The sequence below is a fragment of the Nipponia nippon genome, unplaced genomic scaffold (assembly GCF_047370975.1).
Source record: "Nipponia nippon isolate SJK-2023a ecotype South Korea unplaced genomic scaffold, ASM4737097v1 scaffold_39, whole genome shotgun sequence".
Taxonomy (NCBI): domain Eukaryota; kingdom Metazoa; phylum Chordata; class Aves; order Pelecaniformes; family Threskiornithidae; genus Nipponia; species Nipponia nippon.
Window position 1 is genome coordinate 642,617 of NW_028262357.1, and position 22,600 is coordinate 665,216.

Below are 22,600 nucleotides of genomic sequence, written 5' to 3' on the forward strand. Positions count from 1 at the left end.
TCTTCAGCAATGGTAATGACTACATTGAAGTACTTAATTTATTTTTGGGGTGTTTTGCTTCAAGAAGAGGTAGAATAATTTCAGAGAATCTAAGAGAAAGCAGAAAGCTTTCTCAGAAATCCAGAGAAATCTGTGACAAGGGAAAAACTTGCAATCTTTGATCTTGAGAAGATAAGATAGGAGGATGAGAGTAGTGGGATACGATAACAGTTTTCAAATACTTAAAAGCCACTGCAAAAAGAAACAGGTTAATCTGTTCTCTGTCTGCGGTACACAGAGCAAACAGTAATTGTTCCAAATCACAGAACAGCTGATTTAGGTGAGAGATTAGGAAGACTTTCATGTAAGACTTTAGGAGAGGTTATGGAGAAGGCAGATTTTTTTTAAGATTTCTAGGTTTCTTGGCAGATTGTGGAACCCATCACTGAATCATTAAGAGTAGGTTACAAAAAATGTCTTTCAGGAATGAGAAAGCACTTTGGTACTGGAGATGGAGCAGATGCTGTTTTAGGGCTGTTTCTGACCCTATTTTGCAGTGATTCTTAGGGTAAAGTTCCACGCTGAACAGCAGCACTGGCATAAGACCTTTCTGTTTTTCAGTATTTGAAAGTATATAATGTTTTCATTCAGTCTTCATTTCCCTACATTAAATTACACTTTCTTTAGTCATCCTTCATAGATCAAGAAAAGCCTCCTTCATTTTTCCCTTCTCATTTCCAGGCAGAGTGCGTTGCCTCTCTTTTGTTTTGACACAATTGACTGTGGACTGAGACTGTGAACTGAATCAAGCAACTAACAAACTCTTATTTTGTGGAAGGTCTGATCAAATTTGCAAGTTGTTTTCAGGTGGACCAGTTCCTAGATCCAGTTCACAATAGGTCCTGCAAAATAAATAAGCAGATGTAACTAAAGAGGCATCAGAGGGGAGGAAACAAGCAGTGTAGGCTGTGATGAAAGACATTAAAATGAGCACTGTCAACATGGATTGGTGATTCAGGGTCATATCCGTCCTCCCAAGCCACTTAAAAAATTCTCTCTATACGTTTCCATATACTAATTATCAAGCGTCTGTCATTGCTATTCTGAGAAAGTATAGGTTAGTTTTTTATCCTAAGGATGTCACAAATATCAATACCTTTGAGCCACACAATAACAATGGGATTGAAATTCCAGCTGTAGGCAACTGGAGAATTAGTTGCTAGTATTTTTTTAATAGAATAGAATAGAATAGAATAGAATAGAATAGAATAGAATAGAATAGAATAGAATAGAATATTTTGAGTTGGAAGAGACCTACCACAATCATCTGCTCCAACTGCCTGACCAGTTCAGGGCTGACCAAAAGTTAAAGCATGTTGTTAAGGGCACTGTCCAAATGCCTCTTAAACACTGACAGGCTTGGGGCATCAACCACCTCTCTAGGAAGCCTGTTCCAGGGTTTGACCACCCTCTCCATAAAGAAATGCTTTCTAAAGTCCAGTCAAAACCTCCCCTGGTGCAGCTTTGAACCATTCCCACACGTCCGGTCACTGGATGCCAGGGAGAAGAGCTCAGCACCTCCCTCTGCCCTTCCCCTCCTCAGGAACCTGCAGAGAGCAATGAGGTCGCCCCTCAGCCTCCTTTTCTCCAAACCAGACAAGCCCAGAGCCCTCAGCCGCTCCTCACAGGACATGCCCTCCAGCCCTTGCACCAGCTTTGTTGCCCTCCTCTGGAGGCATTCAAGGATCTTCACATCCTTCGTAAATGGCGGGGCCCAGAGCTGCGCACAGTGCCCAAGGTGAGGCCGCACCAACGCTGAATACAGCGGGACGATCCCCTCTTTTGACCGGCCGGCCGTGCTGTGCTTGGTGCACCCCAGATGCGGTTTGCCCTCTGGGCTGCCAGGGCACACTGCTGACTCACAGTGAGCCTGCTGCCCACCAGCACCCCCAGATCCCTTTCTGCAGCGCTGCTCGCCAGCCACTCCTCTCCCAGGTTATACTTGTGCTGGCATCACTCCTTCCCAGGTGCAGAATCTGGCAGCTGTTCTTGTAAAATTTCATTCCACCGATGATTGCCCAATGCTCCAATCTTCCTAGATTTCTCTGTCTTTATAAATAAATGCATCTCTGCTTCCTAATTGCTTCAGCAGCTATTTACTTCAACTGTCCTTCCTCTGGATGAGAATCATTTTTTATGTTTGAAAAAAACAGAATATATTGATATACTCACTTTAAGTGTTAGAATATTGTTACAAGTAATCTTCACTTTGTTAAAATACCATCAGATAAACTACACTAATCTGCTAATAGTAACTGATGCATAGGGGGGTGGGGGAAAGAAAAACAACCTATACTTACTTAATATAAAGGGTGTTTTTATAACAGAAATATAATCTTGATTCGCATATTTGAGATAAAACATTCGAAACAGTATTGAAGACATTGGCCTTTTTTTACCATTTCAAAGCTACAGCCTTGCAAAGGCAATGCAGATATATGATGTAAATCAAGTATGATCAATCATACTGAAGTTTTAGTTGGCATGAAACTAGGCCTAGTAAAACAGAACTGTAGTACGTTATATTGATAGTAGATAAGGAAATAACATGCTTGAAGAGATTGACTAGATCTGTATCTTATTCCTTCATATTTTGAGCAACATGGGTTGTTACAGCATGATTCACATCTTGCATTATACTTATGGCATATTATTATTGGAAATAAATAAACATTTTAAATAAAAGAAATTGATGGATCATATTTTTAAACCTTGCTCACAGATGTTGCAATATTTCTATGTTTTTAACAATAAGCTACTTTTTGCAATTCTGATTAATAATTAGACAATATTTCTCTTAAAATCACTTTCAGTCGCAGATTAATTTGTTCAGTTATATTCGTTAGAGAATTTCAGAAATACACATAATTCCTGAATGTGGCAAATTGGTTTGTTTCAAAATGGCAAATTTTGTTAATTCCAACTTTCTTTTTTATTAAGTTATAGCCAAACATAGGGCTGTAGATGATGTTTGAGAGCCCAAACTTGTGATAGAAAGAGGTGCTAGAGGAACTGAATCTTTAGAAATTAACCAAAGGAGAAAATGATACAAAGTCCAATGAAGAATGCTAAAAAGCAATGGGATAAAAATAGAGTTGAGTATGAGAACAGAGGTAAAAAAAACATATTGCCAAAGAAGGAGATCTCAAAACACAATGATCAGACAAGAAACAGTCCAAAAATGGAAATTTCACCATGGAAATGAGAGAATATTGCTTAAATAAACTGCAGAATGAGACTTGACACCAGCAAAGGTATTTAGGTGGAATAAAGGAAGTCATCATTGCAACTGGGCAGTAATGGATAGCAAACATCAAAACTGCAAGCATCATCCTGAGCTCGAGTTAACAGGCCATGCAGAAAAGTGGGGCCTATTAACTCAAACTCAGTGTCACACTGATGTCACTACACTACTTTTTGCTCATGTGTGGTGCATCCACTTTCTAGGTCAGCTGGACATGTGATGGTCAGCATCCAGTATTGTAGACATGCCCTTTGCTTGGCTGTCTGTATGAAAGAAAATGACTTCGCTTTAATGATATTGTTTCTCTTCTGCACTTGCGTCCTACACTGTTTCTCATCTTTACTGGGGTTCCTTAACTAAAAGGGTCTAAAGTGGCTTAGCAGCATATTCTTTGAAACCACTTAAAACGGGTTTTCTTTACAAAAATAAGAATTTTGGGACCTCATCTCTTTAAAGAAAGAAAAAGTACATCTCTGTAATTTAATTTCCCTGCTGATGCTTTTCAGAAAGAATTCTCAGTTACATACATCTATATACCTTATCTTAGAGGTTATGTATTTTCTTTTACAGCTTTAAAATTTCATATCTTAAAACCTACTTTTCCTTATATACTTACAATAGTTTTGTGGAAAGATACTGTACCAGTATTTGAATGAGAGCTCGCACCAGTTTTTTTCCTTGCAGGGAGCTGAAGGGCAAGACAGGCTATTACTTTGTTTTCATTTTTAGACAGAAGCATTCTTTCATAACTGCAACTAAAGAAAATTGGCAGTTTCTTAAAGGAACAATATGAAGGACACCTGCACAAATTACTCTCTAGCAAAAGAAAGAGGTGAGTCAATAAAAGACCAACTTGGCTAAATCGTGAGTTCTTCAATGATGGAGGAACCTGAAGATTGACCCGAGAAAGAGACAGTCACATAAAGGGTGGAAACTAGGTCAGATTACAAAGGCTTAATAGAAAATTAATAGCATATGCATGTAGAGGTCAAATTCAACATATCAAGGTGCAGAATGATATACAACTAGTCTTTATTTCCTCTGCTTCATTGTCTAAAAAGGCAATGTTATTTCACCAAACTGTTTCTATTAACTTGGATGCCATTTTTAAAAGTTGGGTTTTTTTCTTGAAAACTGCGTGGGATGCATTAGAAGTGTATAATAATTCTCAGCTGGTACATGTCAAGGAAAGACAAATTGTGAGACTAACATCCTGAGGGAGAAAATTGTTCCTCTTGGTTTTTTAAGTATTTCCCGGTTAGTACGATCTGATATGTTACACAAATAAGCATTTTTATCATAATAAAAATTAAACAGTGTTAAACAGAATCCATGTAGAACAAAGGCTCTACATGGAAGCTTCTAAATTATTCTAAATGATTGATTGAAAAACAGTATATTAAATACTCACTTTAGACAACCTGTGCAGGAAATGAAAAAACAAGTAGAATTTATGGGAGAAAATACAACTTTTATCGGAATTTCCACTAGACATTCTACATTCTCATTAGAAAAAAAATTTATGGTATTTTAAAAAACATATACAGAAGAAAGGAAAAGGACGGTGAAAAATCTATATGTCTTTGTATGTTTTTTAAATATCTAGAACAATGTACCTTCTAGCACTTTGCTTGAGAGATACTACTAATAAGGATAGTTTCCCAGGCATTATTTCTGTAAGACATTTTAAATAGATGACTACAGAGAATGAATTCATATATTTAATTCACAAATGATGAATGAGAGCAGTTCTTCTGTATACTTAAAAATGCAGATTTTCTGTGGATTGCTCTTCATTTGCATATTACACTTGTAAAGGCAGATTTACAAATTGACATAGACACGTACATACTTTGCTATGCCTATGAATCAGGTACACAAATGTGTAGACTGCCTAAGTATCGGGTGCAATAATTCAAGATAAATAATTGCAACTGTAATTGTCTGCGTCAAAGGCAGGCTTCTTCAAGAACAGTGGGAAAAACTGTCTTCACAATTGCTTGGAAATGTAGAACCTCTATTACTCGATGTCTTTGAGAACAGGTTAAAGAAATATTTTTTATAAATGGTACACTTGATTATACCTTAGAACTGAAGAGTACTTAAAGGGACTACAGAATATCAACTGTGCTCTGTGCTTAATTGTGTAAAATCGAAAACTTTCCCCCATTGTACAGTTGGTTTTTTGCTTTAAAAAGCAAGAAACAAACTGAGCATTCTCCAGAAGCTTGGTAGCTCCTAAATTCCTCCCACAAGGTGATTTGGCCTATACCTTAGGTCTTCCATTTCAAAAGCATTTCCTGGCTCTTGTATAGATGGGTAAGAGGAGAAGGCAGCCAATTTCATACATCAATAATTTCATTTAATCATCTCTCTGCTAATGAAGTTGTGTGCATATGTCAAATACTGCAGATCTGTTTTAAAGGGTGCTGAGAACAGAATGTATTACAGCCTTTCAAAAATACTGTAAGACTGTGAACATAAATCCATGGTTTGTAACAAAGGAGCAAACCATCATGAAACCACATTCATATATTTGTCTCCATTTAATTATTTGTGAATATCAGCAAACTCATAATAATAAAGGGGTTTGCTAAGAAACTGGTATTTTAATTTTCTACAACTAAAGCACCTTCTGCAGCAAATAAGCTTTTCACAAGGAATCTAGCTTATCTTTGTAAGAAAGCTTCTGATGCACAATAATGAAAGATTAGGTAGAACTGGAAAAGCAACATAACCTACCATAAACAGGCATTGAAGAGTGAAACTTCAGATGCCAAACCGTATTTGAAAATGAGAGTGTACATAATTGTAATTCATTTTCTTCTACCATTTTGACTTACATAGGATGAATATCTCTTCTCTTGTCTGTGCAACAGACCTATTGATATGGAGACCAGGGTATTAGACTGTTAGCTTTGCTATCCTGAAGTGAGAAGCTATAAAAAGAGTTTTAAAACAAGAAACAAGAAACATTCTCAAGGAAAGAATCATTACTAAAAAAAGAGAAATCTTACTTTGTAACAAGAAACTACAGTTCTAAAAACCTAAACTTTCTGCATAATGATAAGACACTGTTTTGAACTTTTACCATAGAAATTCCATAATGTTTATGTGTATATTCTATCAGGTATTGAGCACCTAAACTCTCTTCAGGTCATTTGAGCTGGCCTTACATGCTGCCACTTACTGTCCCTGAGCACCTGGGAATTATTTTTCTAGCTCCTCATACCGATTGAGTGGAATACTGTCAGTTGGATTCTTGCCTGAACTAGGACATTAGCTCCTGAAGCTCATCTAAATACAGACAGGGAGTGAGGCAATCTGCTCTCCATCATCCTAACGTGTAGGTGCTTACCTTCTGCACCAGAAGTTCCCTCAGCACGTAGCTGTGCACGCCCAAACGTGTTTAGGAGTGTTTGTTCTGCAGAAATGACTTTTTATTCTGTTAGGAACGTCTAATATTGATAGCTCAGGTCGCACTGGTAGACAGTGGAGCGTTCTTGCCCCTATTTCCAGAGCTAGTTTTACTTTCTGACCATCTAATGCTGGTCTAATGTAAATACTTCTATCAGTGACGTGGATGATGACACATCAGCATTAGCAAATTTACAAAAGGTAGTAAATTAGGGTGTGAGGCCAGCCTGAGGGGACAGGTGGCAGAGTTTCAACCCAGAGGATCCTTAAGAAACTTGAGGAGTGAGCCAAAAGAAGGCACATGTAGTTCTGCATCTAAGAGGGAGTAACCTCGTGCCATCAGTACAGTCTGGGAAACAGCTGGCAGGGTAGCAGCCCTGTTGAAAAGGACTTGTGATTTACAATGGATGCCAGGTTGAATATGAGCCAACAGGGCACGCTTACTGTGAAACAAGCAACCGTAGATTGTGCTGTTTTAGGGGAGGGTAGCTGCATCTGCAGTGCTGTGTTCCCCAGTACCAGAAAAATGTCAACGAACTGGAGCAGAGGGCCCCTGGGATGGTTAGTGGATTGGAGTTTGTAATGCACAGGGAGAGGCTGAGGGAACAGGGTTTGTTTAGCCTGAATAAGAGAAGGTTAATGGAGGATCTAGTTATATTCTTCAACTACCTAAAAGGCCAGGCTCTTCTAAAAAGTGTATGGTGTGAGAAGGCAGTGGTCAGAAGTTGCAACAAAGGAAATTTGGATGGGACATCAGGAAGAAATACTCGGGGTGAGAGTGGTTAAACACTGGATTGGGTTAGCTAAAGGGGCTGTTGAAATTTCCATTTTTTCAATTCTCAGAGGTGCCTCTCTCCATTGACTCATGAGAAATTAGGGAATTATCCTCTATCATTCCCCTCCTAAGGTGAGAGGGTTGATTTTAGATTATACTTATTAGAGAAGCCATACCTCAAATGGGTGCTTAAATTGAGCAAAGCATGTTTGGCCTTAAGGGAGTATAGCAATAATTTGATTTGAAGAAATTACTTTTGCTGCATTTACACTTCTTTTTCTGTGAACTACGTTTTCTGTAATTTTGTGATGGTAGTTCCTTACTCTTTGCTAGGAATAATTCTGTGAGAAGCAGCATGAGGAGACAAAATTGGCATTATTTTTTCTATTTGATTCTGAGAGTGATTCATAATCTTACAAGGCTTTGTATTTTTAATGATTTTGCCCAGAATTTTTAAAGTATTTATGGAGGTTTTTTCAAATATGTAGTTCTATTGAAAAAGCCATTTATTGTTATGCACAAAGAGAAAGGCATGTGCGTTCAGTAAAAATTCTTATTTTAGATTAAAGAAAACAATAAAATATAAAAAACAGCTGCTGTCTCTGCAGATAGGCAGTCTTCCTGGGATATTAAACCTGAAGTACCAAGAAAACAAACATAATTCATATCCAGGCTCTACTTGTCAGAGTGCTTTGAGTGTACATTATATCGTTTATTTGCTATGTGTTTTATTTTTTAATTTGCTTTCCATGGAAGTTCTTCTGATTAGTGTGTTGTGTCCCACAAATGGCTTGAGCAAATTATGTGAAGTTGCTGTTTTTCCAGTTTCCAGAATCTCTCTTCAGGTTGTATTATTGTAAAGTTCCACGTGTTAATTTGTTCTTTTCAGTCTGCAGTTTATAAGAAATTGTCACAGCCACTTTCATTGCTAGTTTTCTACTGTCTGCCTGTCTATCTCTTTGGAGAATTTAGCTCTTTGTATTAATATACAGAAAAAAGCTCAAAATCGAAGTAGGGATACCCCACTAATAAAACATTCTTCTAGTTTGGAACTACTACAATAGAACAGCATCAGTTAAAACCATGAGTTAGACATTTTAACTATTTGTTTCTTGTTAACAAACTATCACATTCAAAACCTCATTGAATCTTAGGAAGAAAAGTTAGTAATTACCAAGGAGAGAGACAATTATCATCAATATGGAAAAGCTGTTTTTTCTTGCAATTATGCCCATCATTCACAGTGCACAAAGAAGGGGGAAAAAAAAGAAAAACCAAAACACTGATCAGCTATAATGCTTTTAGCGTGCTGATGGTCCTTATGTGATTTCTTCTAACTAAAAAGTATGATTCTGGTCAAAAGGTGAATCAGTCCCCTCATATAACCCTGAATAACAGTTAAATTATTTTGGTTGAAAATAATTAAGGGGAAAATTGGATAGCCTTGATAGGAGATAACTATTTCCAAATTTCCTGTTTGGGGTCCAGCTATATTTTTCACTGATTTCTGAAAGATCAGGTCGTTAATGATGGCGGAGGCCTCTTCCGTCAGGCTCACTCAATGGAAGAGGTTTGAGAATGTCTGTGTATGGGAGGAAAAGATGTATCATACATCCTGTTGCTGTCAATTCTTGATTTAAACTCTGCTAACTACTGTTACAAGAACAGTCATACTGGGTCAGATGAAAGGTCCATCTGGTTCACTATGTCTTCTCCAACCATGGCCAATAAATGTTACTTGGGAAAAAGAATAATCTCAAGTAAACATATATTTTTTTTTTATAAAGCAGCACAGTAATCATTCAAGCTAAGGCAAAATATAGCAGCTTTCTTGCTAAGATAAAGAATACTCAATAGGCAATGACATACTGCTCACCTACAACATTTTCCTACACAGTGATTATTCAGATCTTAAGTAAGACAGAAGTATGATTCTTCATGATCATATAACATGATTTTGAATTGCAATATATTTTTTGGAAGTGAGCATTATTTTCTATTTCATAATGGATTTAATACATTTATTGGAAATAATTCTTAAGGGAGAGTTTTCTTCTAATATAGATATATCTCATCGTATGATATATGATATTATATGATATATATGATATGACTTGGAAAACTCCTAATATAAAAAGGTAAAAGATTTTTCAGCTTCGTTGGATAGCACAGCTGTCAGGCCCAGAACTTAGAGCAGAGACCTGAGATTGTTTAAATGTCACTCAGGAGGCACTGCTCTTAGCTGTAGGGCTTAGAGTGATGGCCATCAGCAGAATGACATGGACAAGTACATTAGGGCAAGTTCATAACTGAACAGATGACAGAGTCAGAAGGAATCTCATCATCATTACATAGTTCTGCTTCCTACATATTAAATACTTCATTGATTTCACATACATCTCCTCATCTACTTCAACTATTTCTGATTGATTTGGGGAGCAAATAACTCGAGACAGAGTTCTAACACTTTTGCATTTGAAGAAGCTAAAAAATAAGAACAGAAGGAGGGCAATAGATAAAATACACTTTTACAGCTAGTGCTCATGAAACAATCATGTAAGTTAGAAATTAAGCATTATTTGTGTTTAGTGTCTTTTAAAAAGCTGTATCTGCCCTACAATAATGGATAGGACTATTTCTTAGAATATTTTAAGAGAGATTGTAAATAACTAGGAGACAAGTACTTTGAAAGCCTTTTTTTATCACCACCTCTTTCTATTTGTCTTTTCAGACAACATGAGATTCTGTTGGACATACTGTGTTAATTAAATGTAGAGTTTTGTGTAAATGCATTCTGGTTTAGAAATGTAAGTAGGCTTTTTGTAACAGTAAAAATATCCAATAAGAAATGACTCATTATCTGATAGTGTAACTTTAGTTGTAGATCAAAGAGATGAGAACAGTTAAACTCTGAAAGGGTTTGGCTGGCCTGTCACTTACTACCAGTACAGAGAGACCATGTTATTGGGCAAATGATACTTCGTGTTCATGGCATCCTAGTTTATCAGTTAGATCTTATGTTGTTAAGCTGATATTTGTATATGTGCATCTCACATCGACCAAGCTGTGGTAATACAGAAAGACTTTTGTTTATAATTTAAACAAAAAAAAAAGTCAGTCAGGATGAATTTCATCTTTATATAATGAATGTTCCCATGAGAAGAAAACATATTCAGAGACAAAAGATATGTTTTTCCCTTTCTCTGCGTGGTTAAATTGGAGGGAAAGAGAGGTTTTTACACAGAAATATAAGACATAATGAACTGAAATCTAGATAGTGGATGTGATCTCCAGTTCTTCCACTGTGTTCCAGTTCTGTTTTAATTAATTAAACTATGTGCCGACTGTGAGAGAATGAGATACTCAGTGAAGGCATCCATGAAAGCTATGGGTTTGTTGCAAGTCCACAGCTAAAAGAGATAGGAACATTTCATGAATTTCTTCGGGAAGCAGTCAAGTGATCAAGCATGGCTTAATGAAGTAGAAAGCTGCCACATTGTACAATGATCCCATCCAAGAAAAAAGAATTATTTTACCTGTATCAACAGATAAACTCAGCTGAACCTGCTGGCCTTGTGCAGCTGAATATGAATTTACAGGGGTTTATAGGGTAAGTGATAAAAGGCTGAATTAGATAATGTTACACTTAGTATTCAGTCTGTATTAAAAAATATATCAAAGTATTTTGTATGTATATTGGACATCATGAGACATGGACGATTCCTGAAGAACGGCTCTCAGTGATAACAGGCATATTCCTTACATTTATGTAAATATGAAAGACATGCTTATCATTTCAAAACAAAAATAAACATATGGAAACAACTTCTGTAAAACTAGAAGAACTGGTTAATTCATTTGTTCATTAATACATTCAGACCTTATAAGATTTTCAGTATTCTTCAGCATGGTTAGAGCTAGTTAAGTCTTTGTACTGTACCTCATTTAGCAGTAGCCCAGTTTTCTCTACTATACCAACACAGATGAGGAGTCACACTGGCTGCAGGCATGAGCAAGTGTGGGAGCTGGAGTACTTCATCGCTAGTTAAGGGACAACATCACACAAGATAAGAACTGACCTCACTTGTGGCAGAAGTCCTGCCTGCCACAGCCACATGGCAGGCTCACTCCAGAAAAGTGTCAGGTCCCTCAGGACCACAGAGTCCTCCCTTCCTTTGCCCATGCCAGCTCCCCCCGTGCCACCGCCAGTCACACCCACGCAATCTCCGGACTCCCCGTGGCTGCCTGGCTTCTAAAGCTGTGCCTGCTTGCTAACATGGTCCGTGCACACAGAGGTCACGCTAAGTGAGATCCCACCGTGTGGCCGCGCACTATGTGTTAATGCAAAGATCATCAGCATACCTGAGGGTAAAAAAGACTGGGATTCCTGTGGCAAGTGGCAATCCCACATATCCTAGAACAGGAGTGCAAGAATAAGGTGCTCTAAGTGCAGACTGCCAGGGAGGTCTGGGGAACGGTTACAGGGGCACAAGGCCCTGGCTTTTAAAGTGATTGTGGTTTTGTTTCAGAGGTGCAAAGCATATGTGGAAAAACTCACCAGCATTAGTGCTTTTTGTCCATGACCAAAAATGCAGACACAAGGAAGGGCTGTATTTTTGATGATGTGGAGTGTATGCAGAATGTCCTGGACTTGCTGGGCTTGGGGTACTTCTGGGTAAAATGAGAAGGCACAGCTTCAGCTTCCAGCCTGTCATAGGCCATTCTCAGATAGCATGGGCTACAGCTCTGTCAAAATGGTGGCCACCATGGGCTAAGGACATCCTGGTCCTAGGGGTCCTTGCCGTACTTCTGGGGTGAACCTGCTGTGTGACGAGGAAAGGGGCAGGACTCTTGAGGCACATGGGTGATGTGAGGGTGAGTGAGTGGCCATGGAACCAGCTGCTGTCCTAAGCACATTTTGTCTGTCTCTAAAGAGACTCACATCAGAAAGTTTTGGCTGCTGCTTCTTCAGAGGAGGTCATGGTTAAGAAAGAAGGCAGCAGCAGCAGAATTATATCGTTCTCTCTGTAGTTCTCTGAATTCTTATTCCTATTCTATTTCTTATGTTCTTTCCTCTACATTTAAAAACAGAGGCTTGCCCTGTTTGTTTTCCTCTGCTTTTTTTTTTTTTATATTTTTTTTTTTGGGGGGGGGGGGGAGAGAAAAGGTAGGGACAAACAGGCACAACCCCTGTACAAACTGTTACTCTCCGAGGAAGGCTGGAGGTTTTTTGTAGATAACAGCTGTGGGGAAAGGGAAAGACAGACTGCAGTCTCCTCTCATACACCCTTTCCATCTCGCTGCCTGACATACCCCTTTTAGCATTTTTCTCACCTGTAAAGCCCTTTCCTGGGTTCCTCTAACTTGTATCTTCTTTCCTGACTTCTTCCTAGTCCTACGTGCTTGCTGTTGTGACACGATTTTGCTCTTTTTGCGGGCAGTGAAAATCTGTTCTGTCTAAATGTCAGAAGTCTGATGGAACTCCAGTGCAGAATAACTTCACTGAAGTTGGTGAGGTTATACTGATATAAATGTCATTATATTGAAAATAAAGTTAGGCCCTTGCTCTCTTAGTTTGCTAAACCTTCCTTTCCATAAATGATCTGTTGATGCCTTTAAGGACTGCTGTTTGGAATTTAGTAGCTTATTTTAACAGTTTCCAAGCCTACAAACTTTTCTAAATAAATCAATCTTTGGAAATTAAATTATTATGCTTCTAGACCAGCCACAGAAGAATCTCTCTCAGCTGACTATAGGGGCAGCTTACGATCCTGACCTAAACCAGACTTCTAAAGTGGATACACCAGTTACATGACATGGGATGAGTCAAGATGATAATCCCTTTCAGAGACTGGCCAAGCTCTATTCTAGAAGTAGCTGTGCTTTTTTTTACCCTATTGAAAGTCTGCTCCAATTTTTCGTACTCCAATGGTTAGTATCCTTTTAGTTTGCTGCCTGATTTTATTTGTGTTCTGTTTCTACCTGTTGTTTTTGCTCCAGCATTGTTCTGTAGCCTAAACAGCTACTGGACTTTTCTAGTGCTTGCTCTCTTTTGTATTTATAGACATACATTATCTTTATAGGGACATGTAAATGCCTGTTCCATTTTCTGCCTCAACCTTTACTTTGCCACATTAAACCAGCCAAGTTCTGTCAGTCACTTTTTAATAGATAGGCTTTAGAGCCTTTACCTCATCTTGGTGACCTTTCTTTTCACCATTTGAAAGAACCTTTCTTGAATGTGGGTGACCTGTGTTCTGTGCATATGAGATCCTACTACTGCCTTAAAATATTCTCCTTAATCCAGTGCTCCTTGGATCACAGTTGTCTTTTCCTGGCAGTATTCCACGAGAGGCTGAGTGTGTTTGTACAGACTTGCCTGACTGGCTTGAATATTGCTAGTAGTATAGCCACAGGCAAACAGCGCTCATTAGAAGTTGAAAAAACTAACTCAAAATCCTGGGAAAATATTCAAGAACTATCTCGCACTGCGTTGCCTGCTGCCACAGTTACCAAGGTTGCATTATGTCAGCTAGGTATAAACTGGATAGCATGGGTATAAATGTCTAAAGTTATCCTTGTTACAGATCTCAGTTATAGTTCTTAACTCTCATCCCTCATCTTGTCTTTCACTAAATCATCAGTGATTTAGTTTTTATTCTCTTTTTCCCATTAACCGGATTCCAGGGGTATAAAGCCTATTTTGGTTAGGGGGAAAATGTACATGCAGACCTTAACATTATATGCTCCTTTTACAGAAATTAAGATAGTGATGGTGTAGGCAGTACTTCTTGATTCACCTTCATTTTGAAAATCTCTTCCCTAGGCAAGATCTTATCTTTCTCTTCCCCCCCTCCCCATTTTGATCTCCCTGTGCTTAGCAGAGGCAGGCAGATGCAGAAATAAACCAACCAGCCACAGCCTGCTCCATCTTTTCTGGCTGGTGAAATTCCTCTTAGGCTCTACCTTCTGTTCCTTTTCTCATTTCTGAGGTGGTAGCATCTTTTCAAGCACATGTTCCCTATTTACCAGGAGCAGTTTCATCCTTTTCAACACAGCCACTGGTGGAATTTGCTCAGAGCTGGCTGAACGCTGGGAGCATGTGATCAATTTTAGGGCATAGTTTTATGATACAATCAACTGAGTCTTTACTGCCAGCTATGCGTCCTGTTCCTGTATCGCCAGCATTTGTTTGACCTTGGAGTGAGCCTGTTCAGAAATTTACAATAGGAGGGAAAAAAAAGGAATTGTCTTCCACCAGTGTAGCTCCCTAGACTGTCTTAACATGGATCACATGGATACCACAGCGCACATGATGGATTGAAGGGAGCAATGCAGGTGGAGGGGCAGAGCGAAACTGGTCCTCTCGGCAGCAGCTGGCAGTTAGCATAGCCCAAACCATACTGAAGAAACACACCTGAAGTTTTGTAATCTCTGTGTGGCTAGATGACAAGGTATGTGTTCCTCACTTGAAAATGTTTGCCTGTCTTGCCAAGCAACTGTTCATATGATTACGGATTGTTTAAAATAGTCTGCAGAATGTCCATTTGGTCACAAGATGTGAACAATTCTGACCTTGACTGGAGAGACTTGACTCTAATAACAACATCCACACCACAGAAATCTCGCCTTGTTACGGAAAAGAAAGTTCTTGCTCAATCTTCTTGCTTAAAAGAATTTTCACTACACATGCATGCATTTTATTTTCTATTCAGTTCACTGGCATGAATACAGGGAAGATAAAAATGTGATTCAATGAGAGCATTAATAAGAATATGTAAAAATGTTTTCAGTTAAGTAGAGGTGGATGACTAGTGAATAATTGAGTATGTCAGTAAAATTCAAAGCCCTATTGCATAATCTGAAACTCTTTTCAAGTCACAGGAAATAGCTAACAAATTACAAAAAAAGACTTTTTTTCCTTCTGTTTAGTCAGGTTTCTGATGTAAAAACAACACCTTTCATTCTGTTGTAAAAAGAATTTATTTTTTCTGCTATTCTAGAATATGAAACATGGACTCCTGGTCCACAGAGTATTATGGATGCGGTTTATTTTGAAGGGGTATTAGTTTTCCCTTAAAAAAAAATCCTAGACAATAAGCATTTAAAAGGAGCCACAACAACCTGTAGAGTATGTAGCTGATGCTTAAAAATATTCTTTTTCTGCTGATGCATTCCTACGCTCCAGAGTACACCTCTCACCTTTAAAGCTGTCGCACTTGAAACATTGCTTGCGCTGAAGAGAATCACTGTTTTGCCTCAAGCAAGGAACGTAAGTGTTGCAAAACTGACTCCTCCTCTAATGGGGAGAGCATGTACAAGTACACAGAGTTGTATTTCTCCTAGAGCTGCCAGGCTGAATATTTTGCAGGCAGAGCTCTAAACCTTACAGGCTTTTTCTTTGTTTATCTTTCTACTTTGCAATTTTCTTTCCCCCCTTTCCTTCTGGATTTTTTTTTTTTTTTAATATATGTGAAACTCTTTCAAATGCTGGATTTTCACGTCCTTGTTCAGGAAGCATTCGTGAATTGACATGGGTCAACATACTTTTTGTTACCAGGCAAAAGTAAGTACTGCAGTTAAACCTGTTCCTACTGTATGTTTACCTGACTATAAAGGGTTCTGTGTGGTTGTATAATGGACAGAGTAGACTGTAGTTCTATTAGCAGAACTTACAAAAAAAGTAAAATCAGTTCAACTTAATATGATATGCTAAATATTGTCTGGCTCACATTATGAAAAAAAAAACAAAACATTTTTACTTGTCAGTCAGTGGTCTCTCTTTTAAAATACTGAAATAAGCCAGACACAGAGATGCCACTCCATCTATATGGTTTTTTTTAAATGACATGCAGGATTGCATTTATTTTTTTAAAGCATTTTTAATGCACTTGGTGGTACTAATGTCATTATTACCGCTTTATGTCATTTATGTTCACTAAATACACCTTATGTAATTCATTAATGAAAATATGCTGGTTGAGGAGATAAATCTCCTGGAGCTCCCATAACTGCTGTCATATCTTCCACTATCTAATGCTACCTAGCTATTATTTTATTCTTCCTGTGTTACCCTCTGTGCGTTTGCCTATACATTCACTAGTTACCAGATCCTGTTGTGTGTTATTTTCTTCATAATTCTTTGGTATTGGCATAGACTGGCAGTCAAAGGCTGAAGGGAAATGGAGATCTCAGAGAGAAGGGGAAGAAAAGCTGGTAACTGAGCTGGTGAGGAGTAAAGAAAACAGTGTGATTTGATCCTCAGAGCACCTTTTTAACCAATTTTCCCTGCATTCTATTGAAACACTGTACCATAATCATCTGTAATATTTTGACTATTCCAACAGTCACCTGAGAATTCATTAATAGTGTGGGAATGAATACAGTTTCCTTTGCTGTGAATTCCCTCTAGAGAGCGCAGCAGCCTGCAAGACAGTGTACGGGTTCTGTGTCCGTATTACCAGCATAAGCTTTCTGCTGCAGAAATGCTATGCTGCAGCTATGCATCTGTTCTTCTTTTGAGAGCTGGCTTGCTATTATCAAGCTGAACTAGGCACTCCCGTCCCCAAGGAGGCAGTTAGATTGCCCAGGCAGTGAACAAGTTTAAGCAACAAGTAATGCCTGAATGTCTGTGTAATGCATGCAGCCATTTACTACATGCACTTTTTGTGGCACTGAGCATCTATACAAAGTCTGTGGCATGAATGCACACCGGTCTTCTGTGATGAAGTACAGCCTAGTTAAAGTTTGATACAAGGATTAACATAGACCCTCATTTGGCATAGAGCTTGCAGATCTTGAAGGAAAACAAAATCTAGAGAAATGCAATTAGTATAAGGGCTACAAGGAGCAAAAACTGATAGGTAATCCTAGCATTTTTTGTGTCATTAAAATGGAACTGGAAATTTTCCAGACTAAATTTTCTTGTGAAAGACGTGATGCTTTGACAGGGCAACATTTTCCATTGGCCTGAGCTTAGAAGGATACTTCAGGTCTCAGAATTTTCATCTTTATTTTTGAGAAGGGCTTTATATGTTTTTAAGCTATTTCCATTGGATTGTCATCTTTTTTTCTTGCCCAGCTAAAGATCCTTTTTAACTGTGTCGAGTTTGCGTGGCTCCGGCTCAACTAACACTTGTACCAAATGAAGCCTGGCTATCAAAAACAGCGTACTTGGGAACAAAGGTGGCTTTTGAAAGCTCTGGCCTTCATTTAGTGATTCTGGAAGTCTGAATTTTACACATTCCTTACTGCAGTGAAGGAAATGGAGTTCAGTCACTTCCTTCAGTTGCATCAGGATTTCAGTCCAAACTCCTAGTCTCCCAGGCCTGTATTCTTAATTACATAGAACAATAGAAATATTTCATTCCTACTACCTCTTGTTTTGTCTTGTTTGAAGCTCATATTCTGGTACTTCCAGAGAATAAGATTTACAAAGTTTAAGTTGTTTTCTATATATTCATGTACCTGCATAGACATATACACATATCAATACACTTTTTATCCTTCAGGCAGGATTTTGTTAGAGTTTTGTCCCAAACTCTTGCTATGCAATACCCTTCTTTCAAAGATCTACTCCACCCTGAAAACCTTAGTTTTCTGTGGCTTCAGCTTCAGCACCACTTTTGGTTCCCATTTATTTCTTCAGTACAGCTGCCTTTCAGAGAGATTGTAGGACTTCACAAGGTAGGATGAAAGGGCAGCTCAGCCTGTACTGTAAGTTCTTGTTTGTACTAATTAATTGGACTATTCTAATGCTCTAATGACTTCACTCACAAAGACTTTCTCATTGACCTTTTCCTGACTGGTCCCCTACACTTTTGGGGGGATGCCTTTATTCCCTGGTTTGGTCTCCATTCTTGTTTGGCTATCACATTTCTCCTCAGCCTAGCTCTGAGTTAGAAATCTCCTGTCACATGTGTCTGTACTTATTCCTGCTGCAAACTTAGTTCATTTGAGGCTGATCTTAACCCTTTTAAAGAACTGTCTCATCTTATTTTAATATCATTTATTGACCGGTCAGCTGCAACTGTACCTATTCTGCAGTCCTCCCCCCACCCCAAGTTATCACTGTGGAGGAATTTATTTATACATTATGAAATCAAGGATTCATATTTTTTTAATGAGCTAAATAATGAGAGAAGAAAGGTTTCTCACTTCCTTGTCCTTCCTCTTTCCTTTTTTTATTACCTGGCCTTACTGAAGACATCATGACCTCACTCTGAGAGAAGAGTTGTCTCACAGTTCTGGTAAATACCAGTTGGTAAAAGTTCTCTTTAATGTGACCTTTAATCCTTGTAAAAACTTACTTGCTAAGAAACTTTCATATCCAGTGGACTTTTTTTACAGTCACTTTCTAGCCCTAAAACTTCATTGTAACTTCCAGTAGAGCCACAGGTAATTCTGTTGGTAAGAATATAGAATCATAGAATCACAGAATCACAGAATGGTTTGGGATGGAAGGGACCTTTAAAGGCCATCTAGTCCAACCTGCTGCAATGGGCAGGGACATCCTCAACTAGATCAGGTAGCTCAGAGCCCCGTCCAGCCTGACCTTGAATGTTTCCAGGGATGGGGCATCTACCACTGCTCTGAGCCACCTGTGCCAGTGTTTCACCACCCTCATTGTAAAAAATTTCTTCTTTATATCTAGTCTGAATCTACCCTCTTTCAGTTTAAAACCATTACCCCTTGTCCTATCACAACAGGTCCTGCTAAAAAGTCCGTCCCCATCTTTCTTATAAGCCCCCTTCAGGTACTGGAAGGATGCAATAAGGTCTCCCCGCAGCCTTCTCTTCTCCAGGCTGAAGAACCCCAGCTCTCTCAGCCTTTCCTCATAGCAGAAGTGCTCCATCCCTCTGAGCATTTTTGTGGCCTCCTCTGGACCCGCTCCAACAGGTCCATGTCCTTCCTGTGCTGAGGGCCCCAGAGCTGGACGCAGTACTTGTGTCTTTGCAGACAATCCAATGGGACTGCAGATACCTTGTCTGCAAATACCTTTGCAGACAATCTAATTGGACTTTTATGTAACTAATTTTTCAGTTCATTGGCAATACTGAGAAACATTTTTAAAGAAATTGAAATTATCAGGTTTTCTTAATTGTGTTTTGGCAAATTGAAAAGCCAAAACTTCAGGCTGAACAAAGCATTCAGGTAATACTGTCTAATCTGAAAGAAAACCATTTTATTTTCAAGCTTTTTTTTTAGAAATAAAGTGGATTATGAACCTGTCATATAAAAATGTAAAAGTTTTCTTCATAAAAATTGGTGATGACTGATTTCAGTGTTTCAGAATATTGTTCAGGTTTTCTTTCTCTTCTGAAACACTTTATTAAAATTGATACAGCTTACTTAAATGTTTCAGTTCACTTTAGCTTGCATGTCTGTGTAAAAGTTCTAACCAAAATTTTCACTCAGGGTAAATTAAATCTCTGCTTTTCCTTTTTTAAGATATACTATCAGTTTTGGGATGATGTGAACCAGTACAAACTTTATGCTGAGAATCTCGTGACTACTTTTCAAATTGTTGCTTGTCTGTTATGAGTAAGAAGGAATACCTTCTAATCATGCAAGTACAAGGACTTTATGAGACTTGCAGCAGTTCCATCCTCCATCAAAATCTTCCTCTCACTTTTTCAAGTGTGAATATTAATAAACACCAAAATGATCTAGTCATCTCATCTCACTTGGGACATCGCACCCTACTTATTTCTGGTTTAGGAATTACAAACTGTTACTGTCCTTTGGAGTTCAGTCAAATTGCATGGCAGTTTTCTACTGCTGATCAACAGAAGTTTTCTTAAGGAATAATTCAATTCATAGTATATAGAAAGTAACTTCATATTCCCAGAAGAAGCCTATGCTTGGTACAATTCTGCACTGATAGTGATGTTTGCTATATGTGCTGTATTCTTTTGGAATTTTCTCATGTAGTAAAAAAGTGTTTTGAGTTGCAGGATAGCCGGTGACCTTACAAAGGTTTTGTTTAATCTTTATTTCAAAATAAGCTATGTAGGATGTTCCAATTGAAGATTCAGAAGGGTTTGGATCAGAATTGTTAAAATGAGATATCAGGAAGCACTGAACCATGAGGACATTTGTATCAGTTTCTGACTGTATGACTAAGGAGTCTAGTTGTAATTACAGTGATTCATCTGAAAGATGTATCTGGAGGCTAAATCTGGGAAAGCATATGATAAGTTTACTTTTACTTAAAAATAGATATCCCTTTTTCCATTCAATTCAAACATTCAACCCAAACTTTATTGTAAGAGCATTTCTTAGGATATGCATTAAAGTGACTAGAAAAGAGAGAGAAGAGAGACAAGCTGAGAGGCAAAACAATCAATTATGTCTCAAATTATAGTATTCACAAACACAGCTCACTGCCATGGAATGCTTCAAGTTGAGATCTGCAGTAGTTCAAACTTTGAAAATCCTCTGCAGGACTGCAGATTCATTTTTGCAAACTGCTTTATTATGCATATTTTTCCATATTTCACTGGAAAAATTGTGAAATTGGCAGAAAAAAAAATTTAAAAAACATTGCAAAGATATAAACAAATGTAAATCTCAAAGCACTTATTCATTTCCATAGTCCAGGCTTCTTGTCTTAACATCATGGGCGTTGGGAGGGACAGAGTATTCCAGAAGTATTTGTAAGACGTGAGCATTTCAGAATAGGATTTAGAAGCTTCTTGAATAGGTACACTCGCATGTCCACATACTGTACCTGTGGAGAATGCATGAGGTGCCTGCGAGGTGCTCTGGTGCCATTGGATGAACTTGCCAACACACTCACAGAATCATAGAATACCAGGTTGGAAGGGACCTCAGGGATCATCTGGTCCAAACTTTCTAGCACAATCCAGATGAGATGGCCCAGCACGATGTCCAGCTGAGTCTTAAACATGTTCAGCATAGTGGAGTCAACCACTTCCCTGGGGAGATTACTCCAATGATGGACTGTTCTCATTGTGAAAAATTTCCCTCTCGTGTCCAATCGGAATCTCCCTGGGAGTGACTTGTACCCGTTACCCCTTGTCCTCACCCTGTGACTCCTTGTAAAAAGGGAGTCTCCATCTTCTTTGTAGCTCCCCTTTAAGTACTGGTACATGGGGCAGTTTGAACACGGACTGCTCCTTATCACAGGAACCATTATTCCCCTACCTGCGGCATGTACCTGCCACGGGCAGCTGTGGCTCTGCCTGGTGACCTTTCCTCTACCGCATATACCCCCATACCTTCCAGCAGCATATGACCAACCACGCAGAGGAGTCTGCCTAGGCTCCTTTCAGCATAGGCTGACATAATGCGCCAAAAAGGAGCTAGGGCATTGTTTTACATTTCTAAGAGACCACTAGATTTTTTTTTTTGTCTTTTGAAGTGCCAAGGGCACTCTGCTTTATTTTTGTTTTGTCTTCCTGCCCCACTCTAGGTTGCTGAATTAAAAATGTGAATGAATGAACATTTAAAATAAATGGTAGAAATACAGTTTTCTGGAAGATCTCTGCTGTTTAGAATTGCACTTAGGTGAGTCCTGTCACCTTCGTATATAGATTAGATTATCGTTATGATCCCTATAGCTTTACAGTTAATGATCTCTGAAAAGGTCTCATTCAGCACATTTGTTACATCTGAAATCATTTATTTTTCTTGTCTAGAGGAATTTTCTGATCTCCTGATTTTCAACCCCCTGACAGCCTGAGGTAACCAGAATTTTTTAGTATGGCAAATCTCTTAGCACATTCATTGTTCCCTCAGGGTGAGGTCATTCCACATTAATAGTACTTTTAAATTGTCACATTTCCACTTTCAGTGAACATGTGATAGATAACATTACCTGTGAGCAAGTATGTACTGGTTCATAAAAACAGTCAATAAACTTGGCACTGATAATTTCTGAAAACTTTCAGACCTCTAACTGAAGCAAGCACAATCAGGAGCAATCATGGTATAAAAACGGAAGTTTTATAATTTAGGACAGAATAATCTCTTTGATGATGAATAGCACGTTTTGGATGCTTCTGTATGGTGTGACACTTCTTCCTTGAAGGACACGAGAGTGTCCTTTTAAAAAGCAAAGATGACTTGCAGCTAAATCTGCATCTGCTCACAGCTTGATC

General features: G+C 38.5%; 1 protein-coding gene across 2 annotated transcripts in view; it reads left to right on the forward strand.

Moving 5' to 3' along the window:
- PRLR (prolactin receptor) overlaps positions 1 to 22,600 on the forward strand; it is a 155,994-nt gene that overhangs the window by 50,588 nt on the left and 82,806 nt on the right. The window contains exon 1 of one of the 2 annotated variants that reach the window (XM_087773283.1): positions 15,913 to 16,041. The exons of the other annotated variant lie outside the window; for it this stretch is intronic. The gene's annotated coding sequence lies outside the window, so the exon portion shown is untranslated. Of the gene's footprint in view, positions 1 to 15,912; positions 16,042 to 22,600 lie in introns of those variants that run through there. 2 annotated transcript variants of the gene reach the window in all.